Raw genomic sequence first — 21,404 nt, forward strand, 5'->3', positions numbered from 1 at the left:
TTGGTGTACGATGTCTTTTTAGTGGATAGAGAAAATTCCTTGAGTATCAAGAAGATATTGTCACGGCTCACTTGAGACAAGAGCGGAGAGCGGTATTTTATCTAGACAATTAGAACAAGCGTTCAGTTTTGGCTTTTTCTTCTCTAGCACCCTCACTTGCACGCACGAGGTCGTCGTCCTCGTCGTCAGCGTGGTTGGGCACAGATGGCGTCGCGGCATTTGCCCCCCCCCCCCCCCCCCTTCAAAGGAGCATCGTCCCGATGCTCGGCGGGTAGCACCCGGTGTCCAGCCGACCAGCAAGTGCCCATGTCATTCAGCAAAATAAGGTTTCATGCGCACCACGTGCACAGTTTCAGGCAGGTCCTGACGGCGCCTCGAGCAGGATTGGCTGTCAGGAATGACTTCATAGTTGACGTCACTAAGGCGTCGTAGAACCTTGTACGGTCCGAAGTATCGGCGCAGAAGTTTCTCCGCGAGGCCTCGGCGGCGTACTCGAGCCCAAACCCGGACTCTTTGGCGTGTGTGTGTGTAGTGATTTTAAGATGAAAGGAAGAGAAAAGTGCAGTGCCGTAAATGTCTCTCAAGGGAGGGCACCTCAACAGCACTGCACGGGGTAAGGGGAGTGGGGAGAAAAAGATTAGAGAGAGAATGAAAGAGAGCGGAAAGAAAAAACAAGAAGGTTAAAGAAGAAGCAAAGCGGGGCTTACAGCCGCGCTCTCAGCTGAGTCACGTCACAAAAGCCAAGGAGGGCAGCAAGCGCTCTCTTGGCGATGGAGGCGGGGGCTGCGGGAAATAGGAGATCACCCTCCGTGCTGCAGAGCGCACGGAGGGTGAGCGCGGTGCGCGGTGCGCTCAACGTCGAAGGATGGGCAACGCAGGAGAAGGTGTTCCAGTGTCTCATCCTCGCCGCATTCCGTACACGCGGGGCTGCCTGTTCCGTGCAGTCCGTGCAATCGGGCGGCCGTGCTGTAGCAGCCGACGCGCAGCCGCAGGAGAAAGGAGCGATCCCAGCGGGAGAGGCCGGCGCGTGGAAGGAGGCGAGGGGGCGTCCCCGCAGCAACACGTGAGTCAGGATGATGCGCGCGGAGGGTGCGCAGTATGGCCGTCTTCGCCACGGCGAAGCGAGTGACGGAGATGGCGAGGGGGAAGCGAGCCGCAAGAGCTTGCTTCGCAAGGGCGTCGGCTGCTTCGTTTCCGGGCAGGCCAATGTGCGCGGGGACCCACTGCAAAACCAAGTCGCAGCCCTGATTTACGACGTGGCGCAGTTTCGATCCCACGCACTGCACAAGTGGGACACCGGCATAGTCTTTCCGCAGCATGCACAGAGCCGCGCGCGAGTCACTCAGGATCGCAGCAGACGAGACACCGCACTGGTGAAGAAGGTCAGCCGCAAGGTCGATGGCCGCGAGTTCGGCGACTGTCGATGAGGCAGGGAAATGGAGACGGCACTGCCGGGACGCAGAAATGTCCGGTGCCGTGCACGCAGCAGCAGCGGACCCGTCACTGGAGACAGAGCCGTCAGTGTAGACTAGGAGGCGGTCGCGTAGGTGTTCGTGAAGCAGTGCAGCCGTCTCCTGCTGCATGGCACATAGTGCTGTTCGGCGCTTGCTCGTGACGCCCGGGACGCTGATGTTAACGTCAAGCAGCGGGGAAGCGTGCGGCGATGGCGGCAAGGGAAGGAGTTGCGGCAGAGACGCGATGCGGGCGCTGAAGTCGGTGGCATGCTGACCCATGCCCGAGCCCTCGAGGGTGTGGAGGCGGTACACGAGAGACTGGCCCTGTGGCGACCGTTGCAGGCGCTCGATGTGGTGAAGCGCCTGTTTCCTCGCACGAAGTGAGGGCGGCCAGTTTCCCGCTTCGGCGAGAGTTGCCCCCACTTGCGAGAAGCGGGGAAGCGCGTACATCTGGCGAACTGCAGTGCGGTGTTCGACGTCAACGGCCCTCCAGTTGGCTGCACTGGCGTTGGTGAGCGGGAGTGCGTAGAGCGCTCGCGAAGTAGCGATCGAGTTATAAACTCGGAGCGCAAGATGCGGTGTGCAGCCGCGGCCACGGGCGAGCAGGGAGCGTGCGGCGCCTGCAACTTTCCTGGCGTCCCTGCGGAGCTGTGTGGTTGCCGCATTAAAGTTCAGGCGGCAGTCGATGTGAAGGCCCAGGTAGCGAACGTTTCTCTGCCACGGGAGGGGGCTTCCGCGCAGCGAGAGCGTGGGCACTTCGGAGCGTGCACGGCTAGCACGGGGGTGGATCATTAGCGCCTCGGTTTTAGACGCCGAGAGCTGAAGCCCCACGCTGGTGAGGTATTCGTCCACGGCGTTGATAGCAGACTGCAGTGATTGCCGCACTTGGTAGCCATAGTCCGTGGGCCCGGAAGCGAAAAGAGCGATGTCGTCGGCGTAAATCGCCACGCGGACTTCGAAGGCTGTCAGCTTCGGGATGAAATCGGGGAGCCTTGCAAGCGCCAAGTTGAATAGAAAGGGGCTAAGAACACTGCCCTGAGGAACACCAGCGGTCACGCTGCGGGGGGTGCTGAGCGCGTTGCCAAAACGCACTCTGAGTGTTCGGTCGCTAAGAAAGGCCGGCACATAGTCCAGTAGGCGGCCGGTGATGCGCAGCTCGCGAAGCGCTTGGATGATGGTGCCGTGCGGGAGGCCGTCAAACGCGCGTTCGACATCGAGCAGCACCAGGTATGCGGCTTCGTGGCGGCTTGCAGCGTGCTCGAGAGTGGCGACAACGTCCGCGATGGAATCAGCTGTCGAGCGGAGTCGGCGGAAGCCACTCTGTTCCGGGGCAAGAGCGTCGAGGGCGGAGGCGATCCATTCGAGTCGGTTCAAAGCCATCGACTCCATCGTTTTGCCGGGTACCGAGGTCAGCGATACTGGGCGATAGGAGCTGATGTTCGATGCTGGTTTGCCGCGCTTCAGAATGGGAACGACGATCGCCTCTTTCCAGTTGGCGGGGATGATGCCGCTGCAACAGACGGAGTTGAAAACCTCGAGAAGTGAGGGAAGTTGAGCTGCGTCGATGTTCCTGAGCACTTGATGAGTAACGCCGTCGGAACCGGGAGCGGAGCGGCGTTTGTGCTTGTTCAACACGATGCGCAACTCGCTGATCGTGAACTCAGCAGAACACAACACCTCTACATGCTCCATAATTGCGCTCGTTGGGAAATAGCGCATAGGAGCGAGGCGTTCGACCATGTTGTGCGGCGGAAGTTCGACGGCGGCTGTGACAGGGCACACAGACGGCGGGGCGAACGTATCCGCGAACAGTTCGGCCAACTGCTCGGCACTCAAGCCCTGAGCCACTGCGATGGAGAGTGCAGGGCGGCGGGGGATCTTTGGACTGAGCAGAGCGGCGAGGATGCGCCAGGGGCGGGCTTTATCGCGAGTGTCCTCCAAGGAGAGGCAGAGACTTTGCCAGCTCTGATTGCGGCGCTGCCTGGCATGACGACGGCATGCGGTGTCAAGGCGGTTGTAAAAAGTCCAGTGCTCCACCTTGTCGCTTTTGATGGCGCGGCGTTCGGCGCGTCCACGTACCGCCAAAAGTTTCATGTCGGGCGCCGGCGTTCCAGCGGGCACCGTACATGACTTGGTCGCGGCGGCAACGCAGCTTGAGATGTGCGAAAGCAAGTCAGTGTTGACAGGAGGAGGCGTGGCACACAGCGTCCTGAAGAGAGACCAGTCCGTGATGCGGTAGGTGCGGATCCGGTCGCGGCAGAGGTCGAGAGGGTCAAGCGAGATCGGATAATGATCCGATCGTTGCGTGTCAGGGCTGCGTACCCACTCGTAATGGCACCGTTCGCTCACCAGCGATAAGTCTATCACACTCCCGCGCACATTCCGACGCACGAAAGTGGTACTGCCGGAGTTGATGATCAGCAGACCAGAGGAGTTGATAGAGTTCAGCAGGTTCCTGCCGTTAGGCTCACAGCGGCTGCTGCCCCATGCCGTGTGGTGAGAGTTAAAGTCGCTGCACACAACACAGTCACCGTCGATGCGCGCGGTGAGGCTCTCCACGAAAGAGGTATCCCATCGCTGCACGGGCTGGACGTACACGCTGGCGACCCTCCAACGCGCACAGTCACAGCCACGCACTCCACGGAGGTGGGAACGATGTCGAACACAGAGACGGCGGCTTGACCAAGGCGCGCACGCACATGAACAGACGCTCGAGAGCGGCCGGGTGGGTGGAGTGGATCGCGGCACGGAACGTCGGCACAAGACTGAAGTTCGCACGTGACGGCACTGTAGTAGGCGACGAAGCCCGGAAGGTTGCACTCCCGTCGCGTACGTGTGTCTCCTGCAACGCGAGCACATCGTACTCGTGCAGGAGAAGAAGCTGGCAAAGCTCCGGGTGCCGGCGGCGCATCGAGCGGACATTCCACTGCAGTATGCGCGGCCGACGTTCCGCTGCTCGACTAGCCATGACGAGGCAGGGACTGCTGTGCGGCCAGGGCCGCGGTGCACATCTCTCGCACCGTGTCGTCCATGTGCGGGGTGGTCTCCAGGAGCACCCGCAGAGCTGCGGCGAGCGCCGCGATCAGGGCGTCCCTCGGGTCGCCAACAGGGGCAACTGCGGGAGGCGGCGTGGTTTCCGGCGCGGCGGGATTGACGCTGCGGCCACGTAAAGCATCGCTGAACGACACGCCAGCTTGTACCGTCGCTGAAGGGCGGGGCACGTTCTGCTGATGCTGACGATGCTCAGGTTGCGCGAGCTTTGGCCAGCTCGAACGCCTTCTTCCGAGTCATGGGCTGCTCGGAGGAGGCTAGCAGGATGGCTGCTTTCCTTTCGAGCTGCCAGTGTGGGCAGCGCGGCTCGGTTGCTGCATGGCGGCCTTTGCAGTTTATGCACGCGGGGTGCTGCGCGGCGCAGTCGCTTGTCGCGTGACCACCTCCGCAGCGGAGGCAACGGGCGTCGTAGGAGCAAGTGGCGCCGGCATGGCCGTACACACCGCAGCGGTCGCACTGGAGTGGGCGTGGCAGACGAGGTCGCACGAGCCGTCGTTGCTTGAAGAGAAGTACGTCCGTGGGGACGACGTTGCCGGCAAAGGTGACGCTCACGTTTGCGCCGTTGCGGGAACAGGAGAGAACGGGAACGGGAGCCTCTATGTTGTCCCTCAGTGTGTCGTTGTCAAAGGAGCTGTCAACGCCGAAAAGGACGCCGACGCAAGAGTGCTTGCCGAGAGCTTTCGCCTTCACTGGTATGTCCGCGATGGCCCGTACATCCAGCAAGCGGGACAGGTCCGCACCGGGCACAGAGTCTGCCGCAACCACGTTACGGCGAAAGTTGACTCGCAGCGTTTGACGCCATCAATGCGGCAAAGTTGGGCGGCGATAAGGTCACTAGACAGCTTCAAAAAGTTGTTTTTGCGGCCGATGGGACGGAAGAGCACAGTGTCGGCGGCATTGTCAGGGGAGGCATGTGCGTTTTGCGACGCATCCGTGATGAGCTCGGCAAACCGGCGGAAGCGTCGCTTCCTTTTTCGGCCGGGCTTAGTAGGGGCTGAACGCTCAGAGAGCACTGCGGCGGCGTTTTCGTCTGCGGCAGCTGGCGTCTGTGACAGTTGGGGTGCAACGACGGGGAGTGGTGCATTAGAGACGACGGCTGTTACGCGGGTGGCAGGGCCGGATGGAAGTTGGAGCTCGGAGACGGCGCAGGAGGGAACGCTCGGCGGCTGGTTGCGTGGCCCGGCAGGTTCGTCATCCTCGCTCTCGCGGGCGCGTTTCCGAGAACTGGTCAAGTCCATTTCTTCGTCGTCCGAGAGGGGAAGCGGCACCTCAGCGTGGGTTTCCTGCACGCAAGGGCCGTTCTCGGATGGCGCCGAAGTTGCCGCTGGGGCTGCCGGTGTGGTCGTAGGCACGGGGGGAACTGCAGGGATCTTCAACGAGGGGGCCCGTACACGTAGCCACTCGCCCAGCATGCGAGTGGCGCGACGCTCGAGGTCCTCCCTTGCCCGGAGCTCATCGAGGGTCGCGGGGCCGAGTGTCAACCGGCTCAAGCTGGCATGGCGTCGATGGCGGGCGCGTGGCGGCGGCTCGCCGGGTGGCCGAAACTCCATATTGTGCTGCCGAGGCCTCTTCTAGCGTGCGGGAAGAAAGCCGAAAGCAGCGAAAAGCGCGGCAACGTGCTCCTAAGCGGGCGCAAACATGTGCGACGCCGAAACACGCGGTGGCAATCGAGGCGAAGTCGTCAGAGCCAGGAGCAACGTGACCTACTCCGATCGCAGCTCAGACGCGACTGCGCTCTTTGGCCGGGCTGGTAGACGACGCATCGATGGCGTTGATTGTAACGTCGCGCATCACGGTCTTGCTGGCTAGTTATGCGAACGCGCGCAAGCTGTCTTGCTTCTTCGGCGCGCTCTGTAAAATCTGCGGCGTCACTCTCGGAATCACTGGAATCATGAGGAAGCATAGCATCCAGCATTGTAGTCACTTCTAGACCGTGGAGGAGACGGAATGGCGTCATTCTTGTTGTTTCTTGCCGAGCCGTATTATAAGCAAAGGTTACGTAGGGTAATATTTGGGCCCAGTTCTTGTGTTCCACATCGACATACATGCACAGCATGTCTGCGAGAGTCTTGTTGAGGCGCTCCGTAAGTCCATTGCTTTGCGGGTGATAAGCTGTCGTCCTTCTGTGTGCCGTGCCACTGAGCGTGAGTGCAGTTCGCAAAAGTTCAGCCGTGAACGCAGTTCCGCTGTCGGTTACGATGACCGCTGGAGCCCCGTGCCTGAGGACGACGTTTTCGATGAAGTGCGCGGCTTCGGCTGCTGTGCTGCTCGGTAGTGCCTTGGTTTCTGCATAACGCGTAAGGTAATCTGTTGCAACTATGATCCACTTATTTCCTGCAGTTGATATTGGGAATGGGCCCAAAAGGTCAATCCCAATTTGTGCAAACGGTGTTTCCGGCACTTGAACGGGATGTAATAGTCCGGCAGGTTTCGTAGGTGGCACTTTTCGTCGCCGACAGTCAAGGCACGTTCGAACGTAGTGCTTCACCTGTGTTGCGAGCCGTGGCCAGTAGCATTTCTCTTTGATCCGTGCTAATGTTCTTGTGTAGCCTAGGTGGCCCGAGGTAGCTTCATCGTGACAGGCCTGCAAGATTTTACTGCGGAGAGTTTGAAGGAGAGTTTATTCCTTCAAAACTTACAGAGGTGTATTTTTTATAGTACGCTGGGTTCTTCCCATTGCAAAACAAACACTTGCTTCATGCTGTTACTTAGGTCTTTAAATTTGTTGAAGCACTCGTGTTTCAAACAAAGTGTTACATTGCACTTCACGCATGCCCACATCAACCTTTTGTGGCAATATTGGCACCGCAGTTGCTTTTCTAATTTATTGGGAAAGTGGCCTCCCTTGTCAAGTACAATGTCACCTACGATGGAGGCTGGCCGTTTGCGAGTGGCGTTGTTTTGCGCCGAGACGCAGGTAATACCGCGTGACATTTATATGAAACGCAAGGAGGTCGATTGGCTCATCTGCAAGCGTTTCATAAATTTTCCATGCATTCACCGCGGCTACGTTTAGCCTTTGCGTAAACAAAGGCCACCACCACTTTTTGCCGCGAATGCCAACTCTATAGCTATTTACGGTTTGATCTAAGAGGTCTACGCCTCCCATGCCGCTGTTATAGCTGCTGAACAGCTTCGGTTGCGGAACATTCACCCTTTCGTGAATTGCAGACGACCACAGCTTTACAAAGGACGTGGGTTCAATACCGTCGTAGTTCGTAGCCATTGTTACAACACTGCTGTCCTTGCACTTTACGAGAAGAATGTCACCAACGGGGTCGAAACAATAAAAAAATTATCCTCTTTGCTTTATTTCCATTTCTTGTTTAGCTGGAAGAGGGGACTTCATATGCCGGTTCTCGCGAAGAGTGCCTGTTGCCCTAAACTTCTTTTCACGCAGAGTAACAAGGAGATTCCGACTTGTAAAAAAATTCTCGAAGAAGACTATGTGGTCGCTAGGATCAGAGATTGCCTCAAGCAGAGAGAGAACAACGCGAGTTCCCAGCGGATTCTAATCAGACTTGAGAGATTTTGCACAGTAGGTATCAAAACCATAACAGTAGCCGTCAGAACTGAACACCATCCAGTTCTTGTACCCAAAGCGAATTGGCTTGCCACGCATAAATCGTTTGGAGTGATGGTGTCCGAAATATTTTACCATACACTCGTCTATATAGAAAGGTTTCGGTGGAAGATACCATACTGCTGAAAACGCTCGTTCTGTGGGTTCATGAGGGGACGTATTTTGAACATCCGATCAGTCGTCTCCCCAATCAAGTCATTGTTGGCTAGGTGCGAACATTCTTTTATCTCAAGAAATCTATTTCGGCTCATGCAGTTAGCTTCGTAGGGCACTCGAACATCTTCATCAACGCACCAGGAAAATTTCTGACGAGAGAGCCTATGGTAGCCAGACAGCAAAAGGATACCGATGAACCTCTTCAGATCATCCAAATCGAGAGGAAAGCCGTGTTAATTTTTTTGTCTTGCATACTTGCCAGTCTGTATTATTATATAAGTGAGTATATGATCATCAAGAATGGTGCTGACTACTTGACTCGGAGAATAACCGTTGTAGAGAGGCCGCAACATGGCTTTGCGTTCCGCTGCCCCGTCAGTTGAATTCTCCCAGGCATACTCAGGTTGATTCCTGGTCCAGTTCACGGCAGGAACCTCTGCGCGCTTCAACGCAAGGGCGCACTCGTCATCTTCTTCTTCATTTCGCTGCCAATGAACTCCGAGTTTCCCTGCTTATTAAAGTTTTTCCAATCCAATCCAATCCCTGCAAAAAATGGTTTGATGTAAAGGACTTAGACGATTTCGAAGGCTATGTCTCATAGTCTGTTTCACTGAAAACAGGAAGCCGTGACATCGGTAAGAACCTGCTCCCGCGCAGGGTGAACTGCTCCTCGAAGGTGCATCGGAGTACACTCGGAGACATCGGCGCAAACTGATGCAAATATTCACAGTGCACACTGCCTCCCCTTCCACACTGAATCACCAACCTTCGTGTATTCGAAGCCCTGTCCGATTCTCCCCGCTTCAGCCCCGCTACATACCGTAGAGGCTACTTCGGATGAAAATAACGCAGAAAAATAGTGTTTGTTGGTGTCGCGGTCGTTGACGCCGAACAAGGAGAATACGCAAAGTGCCTCGCTAACTGGGCGCTACCGTACTAAACATAAAAAAAGTTATTACCAGAAACATTATTGACTGGAATAGTACCCATACAGTCTTCGTCGCCTTCCTCTTCATCTGTTTCTGTTGTTCGGTCTGGAGGGATTATGACCACATCAACATCATCCGCAGCATTCTGAACAATATCTGCTGCAGCCTCGAGCGCTTCGCTGAGCCGACAGAACGGTTTCTTGCCGAAGAAAACACCCGGATTCATATTATCGGCTGCCTGCGAGAGCTAGTGCCATTGTGCACACACGAAGTCCCGCTGTACTATAGAGAGTACAGCAAGGCTTACTCTTATATAACTCAAAAAGCGTGAAAGATATAAAAGTTTCACAATACTCAGTGCTTACTACAGCTCTTCTTGAATCGATATACAAAGAGGTTTCATGAAATATTGATTATTCTAGCCAGGAGAACAAGTTTACAAAGCGCTTACCGGTTCGGTTGGCGGGAATGAAGATTGGCGATAGTTGATCGTCGACATATACTCGAAAGAGCGCTACAAATGCGCTTGCTTGATTTGGGAGTGTTGCCTCTCCCCCTGCCGGCGGAGTGGCGAACTACTCTAAACAAAATACTCATATTCCAATTAAAAATAAATGGAATTGTAGCTGTACTTTTAAACGTACAGTGGTCCCGAATGGTTTAACTGATCAATAAAGTTTTTTTTTTCTCTCTCTGTCTCACGTTGTGCGCACGCTCCGTACAGCTATAAAGTAACAGTCTTCAAGCTCTTTAACCTTTCATTTCTTCTTTCTTTTTTATGTATTTATCCTTTCTTTTTTGTCGAATGCGCAAGTATACATATTGAGCTGTGTCTGTGTACTCTTCGTTAGGTCTCCCGCCGTTTAACGCTGCCTTAAAATCCGCAGAAATGATTCGCTAAAAGGAAATGAAAGCGGACGAAACAAGAACTTGCGGCCGGTGGGAGCTGAACCCACAACCTCCGCATTGTACGTGGGTTGCATTACCAGTTGTGCTACGTGGGCGGATGTTGTCCCGTATAAGATCTCCATCCACACTAGTTTATTGCATAGCGAGGGCCACAACTCCGCCATATTTGAGGCTTTCAGGTAGCATACGAGGGTTTATTGGTCAGCTGCCTGCTTATAATATTCACATTATACGTGGGACCAGTAGTCAAAAAGGGTGTTCCACATTCGCCGCCATGGCCTTGAGCGGTGCTCGCTAACATTTCCAAGGCTAAGTCCTGCACACTTAAAAATTGACCAATAATGTGGACGTGGGAACAGCCGTTGCCTTAGCACAATTGGTAGTACAATGGAAGCGTAAGGCGGAGCTGGTGGATTTCGATCCCCACGGCGGCAAGTTCTTTTTTTCGTCTACTTTCATTTCATTTTACCTCATCGTTTCTATAATTCAATTAAAGACTACAAATTGACTCCTCTATGTGTTGCTTTCCTTCATTATCTGTTGGCTCCATATGGTTAATGATCAACGATAATCAGGCACATCGGTTTCTCTTCTTCTTCAAGTAAATATCTAGGTGCATGCGATCTCTCTGAAACTTGTAAACTTGTATACACCACATTCCTTTCTAACAGGAAAGAAACTCACTTTCCCATAAAATGAATAGAAGCAACACAATTGCTGGTAGATGTTCGCAGGTGTTTAAAAAATATTCACGGTAGTGGTGAGAATGGCACAACCTATGAGAGGCATAAAGTTATTGTATTGCAAAAGCCAATCACATGGAAAGCTACAAAACAAAACGCTGCACTGGTAGCACGAATCTTCCAGTGGCGCTGCAGTCACTGTGGCACAGTCCTAGATCATGCTGAAGTGGATTAGAAGGATTGAAAGTCGGGCTAATGGGTACTAATTTAGCCTATTATTGTTATTTCTAATTTAGAAGATTAGTCTGTTGCAATGCGCTGATAATGACACGATTGGGAAAGTTCTCTGAGCATATTATCAGGCTGGAGAAAAGCAACTTTCCCAGCCACCTCGTGACCAGCGCTTGTGATAGACCAAGGGCAACCGTGAATAGAAAGAACTTGCGCAAACCGCTGAACAGCGCACGAAAAAAAAAAAAAAACTCGCTGGTATTTCATAGGTGCACCGATTAACGCACAGCCTAAAGAGTAGACTCACGGTACTGATTGCAAACTGTATTCGCGGTCCGGGAGAATATTTGAAAAGCCTGCACCCAGTTGGGAAAAAGGATCGAAACCGTCTCTCTCGCCAGTGGAGGTGTTCGCCAAGTGAAGCCTTCCTTTCGTTGTAATGCAAGAAACGCTACCAGATACCCTTCTCACGAAGAAAATCTCACGTAAGGCAAAGTGGAGGTGCGTCGACGCACGCCTTCGAGAGCACGAACTGTCCTTGCAGTTCTGTCGCGCCTGGCTGTACATTGCCGAGCGTGCAGATGCTCCCCTCCCCCCCCCCCCCCCCCCCCCCAACGTTTTTCAGTGCGCGGACCCTCACAAGGAAGGGAACAATTCATCTGCGAGATAGCGGAAGTGTTTTTTATCAGAAAAGTGAACGAAAAATGGACAAACCTCAGCTCATACAGCTCAGAAGTTATATTTATGTGGCACGATACGTTGAGTGCCGGCGCATGGAAAATATCTAGTCACGTATCATAATTCATTTTTATTTTAAAGCGAAGCTTTCTATGCCTCACTGATTCGTCCGTGAGCGTCGAAACCGCACTGCAGAAAAGCCGGCTTACGCATCCGCGTAGAACACTACAGTTTACATTCGCAGTACCGCTCCAGTGTCGACTGCCCGGCCAGTCAGCGCCCGATAACGGCGCGAAGCGGCGATGTCAGCAAGAGTAGCGCATGCGCACAAAGTTCACTGGAAGCGCATGCTGCGTCTGCTAGGCATGCCATTACCCTTGTCGCGATTAACTGAGCTTCCCTGCTTACCGGAGACGGCAAGCGTGCGTGAACCGGGCTCGTCTTAGGATCTGAAAAAAAGAAAAAAAAACATCAAAGCCCCCCCCCCCCCCTTTTTTTTTAAAGAAAGATGGTTGAATGCCCCGCTACGCAGACGAACTGTAGTACATATCTGCATTGCATTTCCGGCCGTCACCATGGGTAGGCCGTGGGTGCAGCGCATGTCAGAAGAGGCTGCCGTACGTGAACGTAAGCGCTATCGTAAGGCCGATCCCGTGTGCTGGCAATGGCTTGCAGAAGCCATGTGGGAGACGCTGTGGGAGACCGAATACGTCTCGTTGTGACGCGCAAACGTACCTGGCAGAAACGATGAAGGCCTTAAAGCCACATTGCACGCCGACCCTCGTGTGCGGCAAGTTTAACATCGATGTGGCGAAAGAGTACGGCAAATGGATCTAGAGTTTCATACTAGTTGAAACTGAACCCCTTACAGAGACCCACGACTGAACACCGTTCCTGCGTTCATCGCACGCTTGCAAGCAGGCTGTGTCACGTTACGAAGGCAGAGCCTCTGACCGTCTACCACAGCGATCACAAGGCAATACTGTGCAAGTGCAAAGTCGCCCTTGAAAGTGTGAGTTTGTGCGTGTAATCAACGGGCTACATGATATAAAATAAAGGCTATGCAATTGAACGAAATGCGTCTTCAGTGAACTTCGAAGTTCAAAATATGCAGTCCTAAACAATCAATCAAATCACATATGCATAGCATCGGGTCGCTCAGTTTTTCTTGGGTTCGTTGCGTGGTCGTTGGCTTTGGACTTTGACATTGATATAGTATGCATTGGAAAAAAAGCTTCGTGTTCAACTCTCTTTCTTTAAGAAAGGGGCTTTAATTTTTTTAGAACCGCCCTGATTTACAAGCGCCACATGAAGAAGCAAGACGTAAACACAACTTGACAGGACAAAGTGCGGCTAACAGCGGTTTAGTTTTTTGTACGTTTCTCAAATTTATATGGGTAAGCGATGGAAAAGAAAGCGATAGGATCGCTTATGAAATGAAGATGACAACAACGCAGGCTGCGTGCTATTGTCAAGTGAGTTCTATTTTAGCTCAGCCTGGAAGCCTACGTAGCTTAGCCACCCTTATCCCATACCCCTTCTAATAATAAACTTGACACTCACTCACTCACTCTATTTTAGCTATGAAAGGTCCCACATAAACATACTCTTTCTACGCCGACTGGTCTGTAGTTCTATAAAAAACTAGAATAGCTAATCTCATGGAGATATAAGCGGAAAGGTGCACTTACAGACGAGCTAAGATATACATGATTTACCTAAACACTAAGTCAAAATTAAATGGGGGTTAACAATTTTTTACCTCGCGTATGTGAACAAAGTCACCTAAGGTATATTCATCACTCAATTCTTACTCTTAACTCAGAAACAGAAAGCAAGCCCACAGTCAGTTACAAGCTAATTATTTCAAGCTCCTCACAAAAGACCTCTGTGCTGTTTCCCCCTGCAATTAGGCTTACAATAGGTGTGTTGCATTTGCAACATATGTGAGAAGGCATCGGAGTAACTCGACGCCTGTCAGCGATCGTGCTGGTGTCGTTCACTATTGTGGTGGTAGGCGCTGCAGCATTGTTGGCTTTAGAGTTCGAAAACGTTATACGCGTGTTCCTGTGGCCTCTTGAGGGAAACGAAAGAACTGAAAGAACAAGCCGAATGAGTTAAAGAGTACTCCATTTTGACTAGCCGAATGTAATGCGCGCTGCCAAGCACTTCGGAGTGCTCGAAAAGGATGAGCCGAATGTACCAGCATTGATGAAATACAGGACTGTCTGTTCCTTGCACTCCACATCTAAATGAAATTGGTCATGGATCTGAATGAAATAGCGATAACATTCTCTGCAGCGAAATGCTTTTTTTCTTTTCCGTTATTTGTTCCCTCCTCGCCTTGCCGCGCTTCAATCGTTGCCCCCACAAGCGTGCTAGGGCTCTATTCTTGACATTCCGCCATTTTCTTCGCGACGTGACGTAGATGCGACGCATACAAGATGCCGCTTGACGTTTTGCCGAAGAAATTGAAATGAGGGCACAGAACATAACGTTTATGATAAAGCGAAATAGTTTCCCTCCTCAGCAAAATTAAAGCAGCTAGCTCAAAGCGTACGACTATTCTGCCGAACACGCTTCTGGCTTGCGTCGTCTGCTGCGCACAAGCCGTAGTCTGCTTCATTAGCTAGTATGCGGATCCCGGAGAAACGCAATGAGTCATCGTGTATTGGCGACAACGCGCTTGTTTTCTACCTTGAGGCAATGTAAGTGACCTACAAGTGGTGATGAACGCACGTTTGGGGCCACGTTATCGCTATCTCGTGAAAAGCAAATGACTGTGATGACCCACTTATGGGGGCAAAGGTTCGTGTACTCAATGGTTCTGACGGTTCTCTTAGGCGGAGCCTCCGAGAACCCAATTGAGGACAACGCCGTTGATTTGAACACACACACAAATACTTTTATTCAAACAAAAAAAGGCTTAAGATAAATAGAAGAAAATAGAAAACATGCCTAAAATAAACACTCAAGCAGACATTGCGGCAAGGAACACACATAGGGCTTGCATGAGGTTAACGAGTGTGCGAGTCCGGGCTTGCCACGAGGGCGGGGACGCGTCACAGTCTCGACGCGGCGACGCGGCGACACGCTGGCGAAAAGAGTGGTGCCGGTCTCACCATAGGTCGCGGTGTAAGCTGACCGACCGGGCGACCGGAGCGCGCCAGCTCTGGCTAGGCGAGGTAAAGTGGGCGGCTTGGTGGCAGGAGTGGACGGCGGCGGCGGTCTGGCCGGGCAGGTGGATGTAGAGCTCGGGCCCGTAGCCCGACTGCTCGTCTCGCCCACGGGCGCACAAGCTCGAACGCCAGCCTTGAGCAGCAGGCGGCACGGCAGACGGGGTGGCGTTCTGGCCGGGCAGCTGGCGTAGAACTCGGGCCCGAAGCCCGACTGTTCTCGTCTCGCCCACGGGCGCAGAAGCTCACCGGCCTTGAAGAGCTGGCGGCCCGCTCAGGTAGACGGGCGACGCACAGGAACAGGCTGGCAGGAGGCCCCGGTCGGGTGAAGTCCTGGTGGGCTCGGGTCCGGAACCCGACGGCCCGTCTTCAACGCCAGCTGCCCGGCTGGTCATGATTTTCTGCCGCTCTACACCGTTTTCTGTTTGCCGGTGTCAGAGCCAAAAAATATAGAGAGGCTAAATGGCGCAAGCGCGAGTAAATTGGACAGCGGCGTTCATAGACGCCATCAATCGCACATACGCCAGTCAGCATCAGAGCAGGGCGCACATTGCCTCTTGAAGCTTGCGCTGTGAAGACGGCGTGAGGTTTCCCGCAAGCTGCAGCATCGTGGTGGGCCTATTCGATCGCAGCTCCTTGGCGCAAGGTTGGAACCGTGCTTTGCGAAACGTCTCGCCATTCGGCAAGCATGAACGGCCCAATCCAATGTTTTAGACGCACCGTGCAAGGATTCGAAAGCCACGTGGAAATGAAGACAGTGGAGTTCTTGGAGAAGCTCGAGGACTGGCACGCTTGCGCTTGGTGTAGTGCGGTGTCCTCAAAGCTCTCGCTATTGCGCTGTGGGCACGTCATATGTGACCTCTGCACCGACGAGAATCGTGCGGCTATAAATGTATATCGAGACACTTTATACACGATTTCATGCTGCGGATTCATGGAGCGCTATTATCCGTTCCGACTGGACGCCGGGCACCCTGGTGGTAAGCGAGTACGTTGCATCAACGCTGGCTGCGGCTGCGACTTCGTAGGAGCTCTGAGTGACTTGAACGAACACCTGCGGAAGAACTGTGCCCTGTACTCGACGACGTGCTCCAAATGCGGAGACGCCTTTGCCTACAAATATTTTCGGAATCACTACACTGCATGCAGCGGCAAACAGGGAGTCTTTCTTCGCGCCGTGGACGCTCGCTCCCTCCTTGACAACCTGGGCGCCGCATGCGGAAAGCACAAGCTGGCTGTCGCCTCTGCCAAGCCGGACCACGCCGATGCCCTCCGGGACACCGTCGGTCTGTTAAGCCAACAGTTGGCCCGGATTGAAGGCCAACTGGATGCGGGCCTCCCGTGGCAAGTGAAATCGAGCCGTATCCCTCGTATGGGCAAGTGAAGACCAGTACGCGGACGGCGATGCTGCTGTTTGCTCGGGAGGGGAATTGTATACTTATCGTGTCGAATAAATTGCGTGAATACTTCTTTTCGGGCAGCCGCTGCCGTTGTGCATTTACGGATACAGACATTCGCGTAAATTAGTTATTTTTATTCGTAGTTGCATTTCAGGATTTTGAGGATCTCGATGCACCCGCGCCCGTGTTTCGCTGCCGTGGTGCTTTACTCTAGTCAATGTGGACACCTTGCCATTGTTGTAGTCGCCATCGTGTGCATAACACACACACACGCACGCTGCTCGCCTGATAATGATCTCTAGGGACAAGTAGTCACCGAACCTGCTTAGGTGTCGGGTGTGTTTACTCACCCTCATTCAAAAATAAAACTTAAGCTTTGCTTCTTGTATAACGCAGCTCAGAAATAAAACTGTGGCATTGTGAAAACCAGAGGGAGGGCGAGGTGGCGTCGTTGGAGTGTCTCACTTTCAAATGAAAGTGAACGAAAACAAAAAAACGGAAATAACGAGGCTTAGGGGCGCGCAGTAATCACACAGTGCGGTCATATACCGTACGTGCGTTCCTGTCAATCGTGGTTACTGGCCGACAGCGCGCATTTGAAAGCGAGAAAACAAAAAAAATTGGAGAATAGAACCAAAAAATATAATTCAGGCCTGCTTCGCGGCCACGCGCTCCCCTGTTGGCGTTTGATCTGACTCGAATCGTACAGAACAAAGCTCGCTGCAGTTTGGTTACACTGTCGCATTGCACGGACATTCAGCAGTTCTTGCGGTGCTAGTTGCTTCACGCATACTAGGATGGAATAGGACGCGAGAAAAAAAGAATTTGAAGACTAGGGCGGTTATCTCATGCGCATTCGAAAAGCCGACGTTCAATTTCGCCTCACGCGATTGTCCAGGCCACACTGATATCGAGGCCTAAGTCAATCTAGGCCCATCGCGTGAAGCATAACCGGGCATCGGCTTTTCGAACGCGTACAAGATAGCGGCCAGGACAGGTAAGCGCGTCCTTCACCTGTTTCTGGTCTCGGTTCAATTTGTTTCGCGTGCTATTGTAGCGTGCCTATGTGGTCCATATTCTGTTCAATGTTGTGACAATATAGGCTTGTTGTTTCGTCATCATCAGGAAGGTCATTAGACCACTGGTCTTCTAAGCCCAGTCTAAGAGGTTGTCTGAAGACGTTTCAAGCAGTAGTTCAAGTGAGTGTTTAGAAGAAACGTTTCTCAGAAAGTTGTCCGCAGCCCCACTTAGAGAAGCCGAAGAAAAATGCGGTAGTTATTCCTTATGTACATCATGCTTCCCACAACCTGAAAATGACAGCTGAGCGGTCAAAAGCTCACAGTTTTTTTTCTGCTCCTTATGAGCTTGTGAGCCAATGGAAACTGACCCTGTCAACCTTCAATTGCTGAACTTTGTCGACTGAGGCTTGCTTAGCATTATTGTTCGAGGAACTATCAGACATTGCTTGGGATATCATCGGCCTTAGTGAGGTTAGAACTGGTGAGGCTTATACGTCGCTGAATAGCAGCCATGTCCTCTGCTATAGAGGTCTGCCAGATAAGAAGCAATACGGAGGAGGATTCTTAATCTATAAGGACATAGCGGGCAACATTGACGAATTCTAAAGCATTATTGAGAGTGTAGCCGTAGTCGTAACCAAACTTAATTAGAAGTATAGCTTCAATATTGTACAAGCCTACGCTCCGAAATTCCGCCACGACGATGAGGAAGTAGATCAGTTTTATGAAGATATGAAGATGTTGAATTAGCGATTAGAAAAGTGCAACATCGATATACAGTAGTAACGAGTGGTTTCAATGCAAAAGTGGAGAAAAGCAGGCGGGTGAACAGGCAAGCGGTAACTACGGCGTCGATTCTAGAAACGCTATAGGAGAGGTGCTGGTAGAATCCGCAGAAAGAAATAAGCTGAGAATAATGAGCACCTTTTTCAGGAAGCGTAGCAGCAGAAAGTGGACCTGGAAAAGCCCTAATGGTGAAACAAGGAATGACATTGATTTCATACTTTCTGCCGATCCCAGCATAGTGGATGTAGATGTGATAGTCAGGGTAAAGTACAGTGATCAAAGGTTAGTGAGGGCTAGGATTCACCTCAATTTGAAGAGGGAGAGAGAGTAAAATTGGTCAAGAGGAAACAGGTAAACTTAGAGGCAGTAAGGGTAAAAGCAGACAAATTTAGGCTGGTGCTTGCGAACAAATTTGCAGCCTTAGAACAGAGAGATTATGAACATGACATAGAGCTAATGAATGATACCGTAACGAGGCTGGCTTCTGAGGCAGCAACTGAAGTGTGGGGCAAGGCACCAAGGCCACCAGTAGGCAAGCTCTCCCAAGTAATAAAGGACTTAATAAAGAAACGACAAACCATGAAAGTGCATAACTCAAAAAGATAAGATAGAATTCGCGGAACTGTGAAAACTGACCAACAAGGCAAAAATAAGTTATATTCGAAATTATACAGTGAGAAACGCTGAGGAAGCCGTAAAAAATTGTCGCAACCTGAAATCAGCGAGAAAGAAACTTGGCATAGCACAAACCAAGATGCATACACTGAAAGATAAGCAGGGTAATATAATCAGCAATCTCGAAGGTATAATAAATGAAGCCGATGAACTCTATACTGACCTGTACAGTACCCAGAGGACTCAGGAGAACTACATTCGGAAAGTTAATGAACAGGATACAGAAACTCCTCCTATAGCTAAAGACGAGGTCACAAGGGCCTTGCAAAACAAGAAACGGGGGAAAAGCGGCAGGAGAAGATGGAATAACAGTCGATTTATTCAAAGATAGAAGAGATATAATGCTTGAAAAACTGGCGGCTCTCTAACGAAATGTCTATCAACTGCAAGGGTCCCAGAAAACTGGAAGAATGCAAACATTATACTAATCCACAAGAAGGGAGACATTAAAGAACTGAACAATTATAGGCCCATTAGTTTACTCCAAGTATTATATTGTCACGTGGTAGTGACGGTGATGAAAGCAGCAATATGGTGGAATACAAAACTAGCTTTTATTGGGCGAACCTGTGCCCACAAAAACGGGCTACACTTATAGCACAACGATAGCGGCGAACACTGTCGGCAATCGTCGGAAATGTGATCAGCGGGCCAAGCGCGTTGGCTTTTAAAAAACAGTCGTCGAATGTTCCAGACTAATCGTTCGAACCCGCGTGCCTTCCACAAATTTCTACGCCATTCGCGTCAGGTGATGAAATCAGATAAGGTTCGGCGACAACAGACAGCGGATAGAAGCATCGATAACTTTCCAGAAACTTCGGATATATGCAGGCGCGTCCCACGCTGTGCGATAACATTTGTTAGGCGGCGAAACGTGGTTGCCCGATAAAGATAAGTACACGCGTCAATATAAAATATTTACCAAAAAGTATCTCCAATAGAATAAGGGCAGAAGTGGAATTTAATCAACCAAGGGAACAGGCGTGCTTGAGAAAGGGATTCTCTACAATGGATAACATCCATGTCATTAATCAGGTTATCGTGAAATCCGCAAAGTACAATAAGGCTCTTTATATGGCTTTCATAGATTACGAAAAAGCATTTGATTCAGTTGATACCAGCAGTTATAGAGGAATTGCGTAATCGATAAATACAGACCGCTAACGTATGTACCTTGGAAAACGTCTACAGAGATTCCACAGCCACCTTAATTCTACACAAGAAAAGTAGGAAGATACCTATAAAGAAAGGAGTCAGAAAAGGAGACATAATCTCTCCAATGCTATTCACTGCGTGTTTAGAAGACATATTCAAGCTATTAAACTGGGAAGGTTAGGGAGTAAGGATCGACGGCGAATACCTCAGCAACCTTCGGTTTGCCGATGACATTGTTCTATTCAGCAACATTGCAGACGAGTTACAACAAACGATTGAGGACCTTAACAGAGAGAGTGTAAGAGTGGGGGTGAAGATTATTATGCAGAAGACAAAAATAATGATGAATAACCGGGCAAGGGAACAAGAATTCTGGATCGCCAGTCAGCCTCCAGAGTATGTGAAGGAGTACGTTTACCTAGGTCAACTAATCAGAGGGAACCCTGACCACCAGAAGGAAATTGACAAAAGAATAAAGATGGGTTGGATCGCATACGGCAGACATCGCGAGCTCCTGACTGGAAGCTTACCGTTATCATTGAAAAGGAAGGCATACAGTCAGTGCATTTTACCGGTGCTGACATACGGGGCAGAGATTGGAGACCGAGCAAGAAACTTGAGAACAAATTAAGGACTACGGAAAGAGCGTTGCAACGAAGAATGCTAGGCATAACGTTGAGGCAGAAAGAGAGCGGTTTGGATCAGAGAACAAACGCGTATAGAGGACATTTATTTGACATGAAGAGAAAAGAAAATGGCGCTAGGCAGGTCATGTAATGCGTAGAGTAGAAAACCGTTGGACCATTAGGGCGACAAAATGGGTACCAAGAGAAGGGAAGCGCAGTAGAGGACGACAGAAGACTAGGTGTTGCGACGAAATGAGGAAATTTGCGGGTGCTAGTTGGAATCGGCTGGCGCAGGACAGGCTTAATTGGAGATCGCGGGGAGAGGCCTTCGTCCTGCAGTGGGCATAAGATACGCTGATGATGATGATGATGATGATCTTGTTAAGCCTTGCCTTTAAACGAGTTGAAGTAACACAAATATGTGCTACAAGAAACGCGAAGTTAAGTTCGTTAGCTTCATCTGTGATGGCTGGATGGATGGATAAAAAACTATTATGGTTAATTAGGTCGCGGTAGTTTCCTAGACCGAAGCGGGCCGTTCCAACGGTGGGACCTAAAGGCCAAGCTTTAATGCCGCTGTGATATTGACACCTGTACTAGTCTTTATCGGGCGACACGTTTTGCCGCCTAAAAAATGTTATCGCACAGCGCGGGACGCGCCTGCATGTATCCGAAGTTTCTGGAAAGTTATCGATGCTTCTATCCGCTGTCTGTTGTCGCCGAACCTTCTGTTATCTGATTTCATCGCTTGACACGAATGGTGTAGAACTTTGTAGAAGGCATGCGGGTCCCAACGCTAAGTCTGGAACATTCGATGACTGCTGTATAAAAGCCGACACGCTTGACCCGCTGATAAGATTTTCGACGATCGCCGACCGGGTTCGCCGCTATTG

At 51.5% G+C, this 21,404-nt stretch overlaps 1 pseudogene; it reads right to left on the reverse strand.

Annotated features, from left to right (window-relative positions):
* Positions 1-8,016: 8,016 nt before the first annotated feature.
* LOC140213342 (piggyBac transposable element-derived protein 2-like) lies at positions 8,017-9,399 on the reverse strand (annotated as a pseudogene).
* Positions 9,400-21,404: the final 12,005 nt, after the last annotated feature.

This window comes from Dermacentor andersoni, chromosome 9, assembly GCF_023375885.2.
Source record: "Dermacentor andersoni chromosome 9, qqDerAnde1_hic_scaffold, whole genome shotgun sequence".
In the NCBI taxonomy this organism is placed as follows: domain Eukaryota; kingdom Metazoa; phylum Arthropoda; class Arachnida; order Ixodida; family Ixodidae; genus Dermacentor; species Dermacentor andersoni.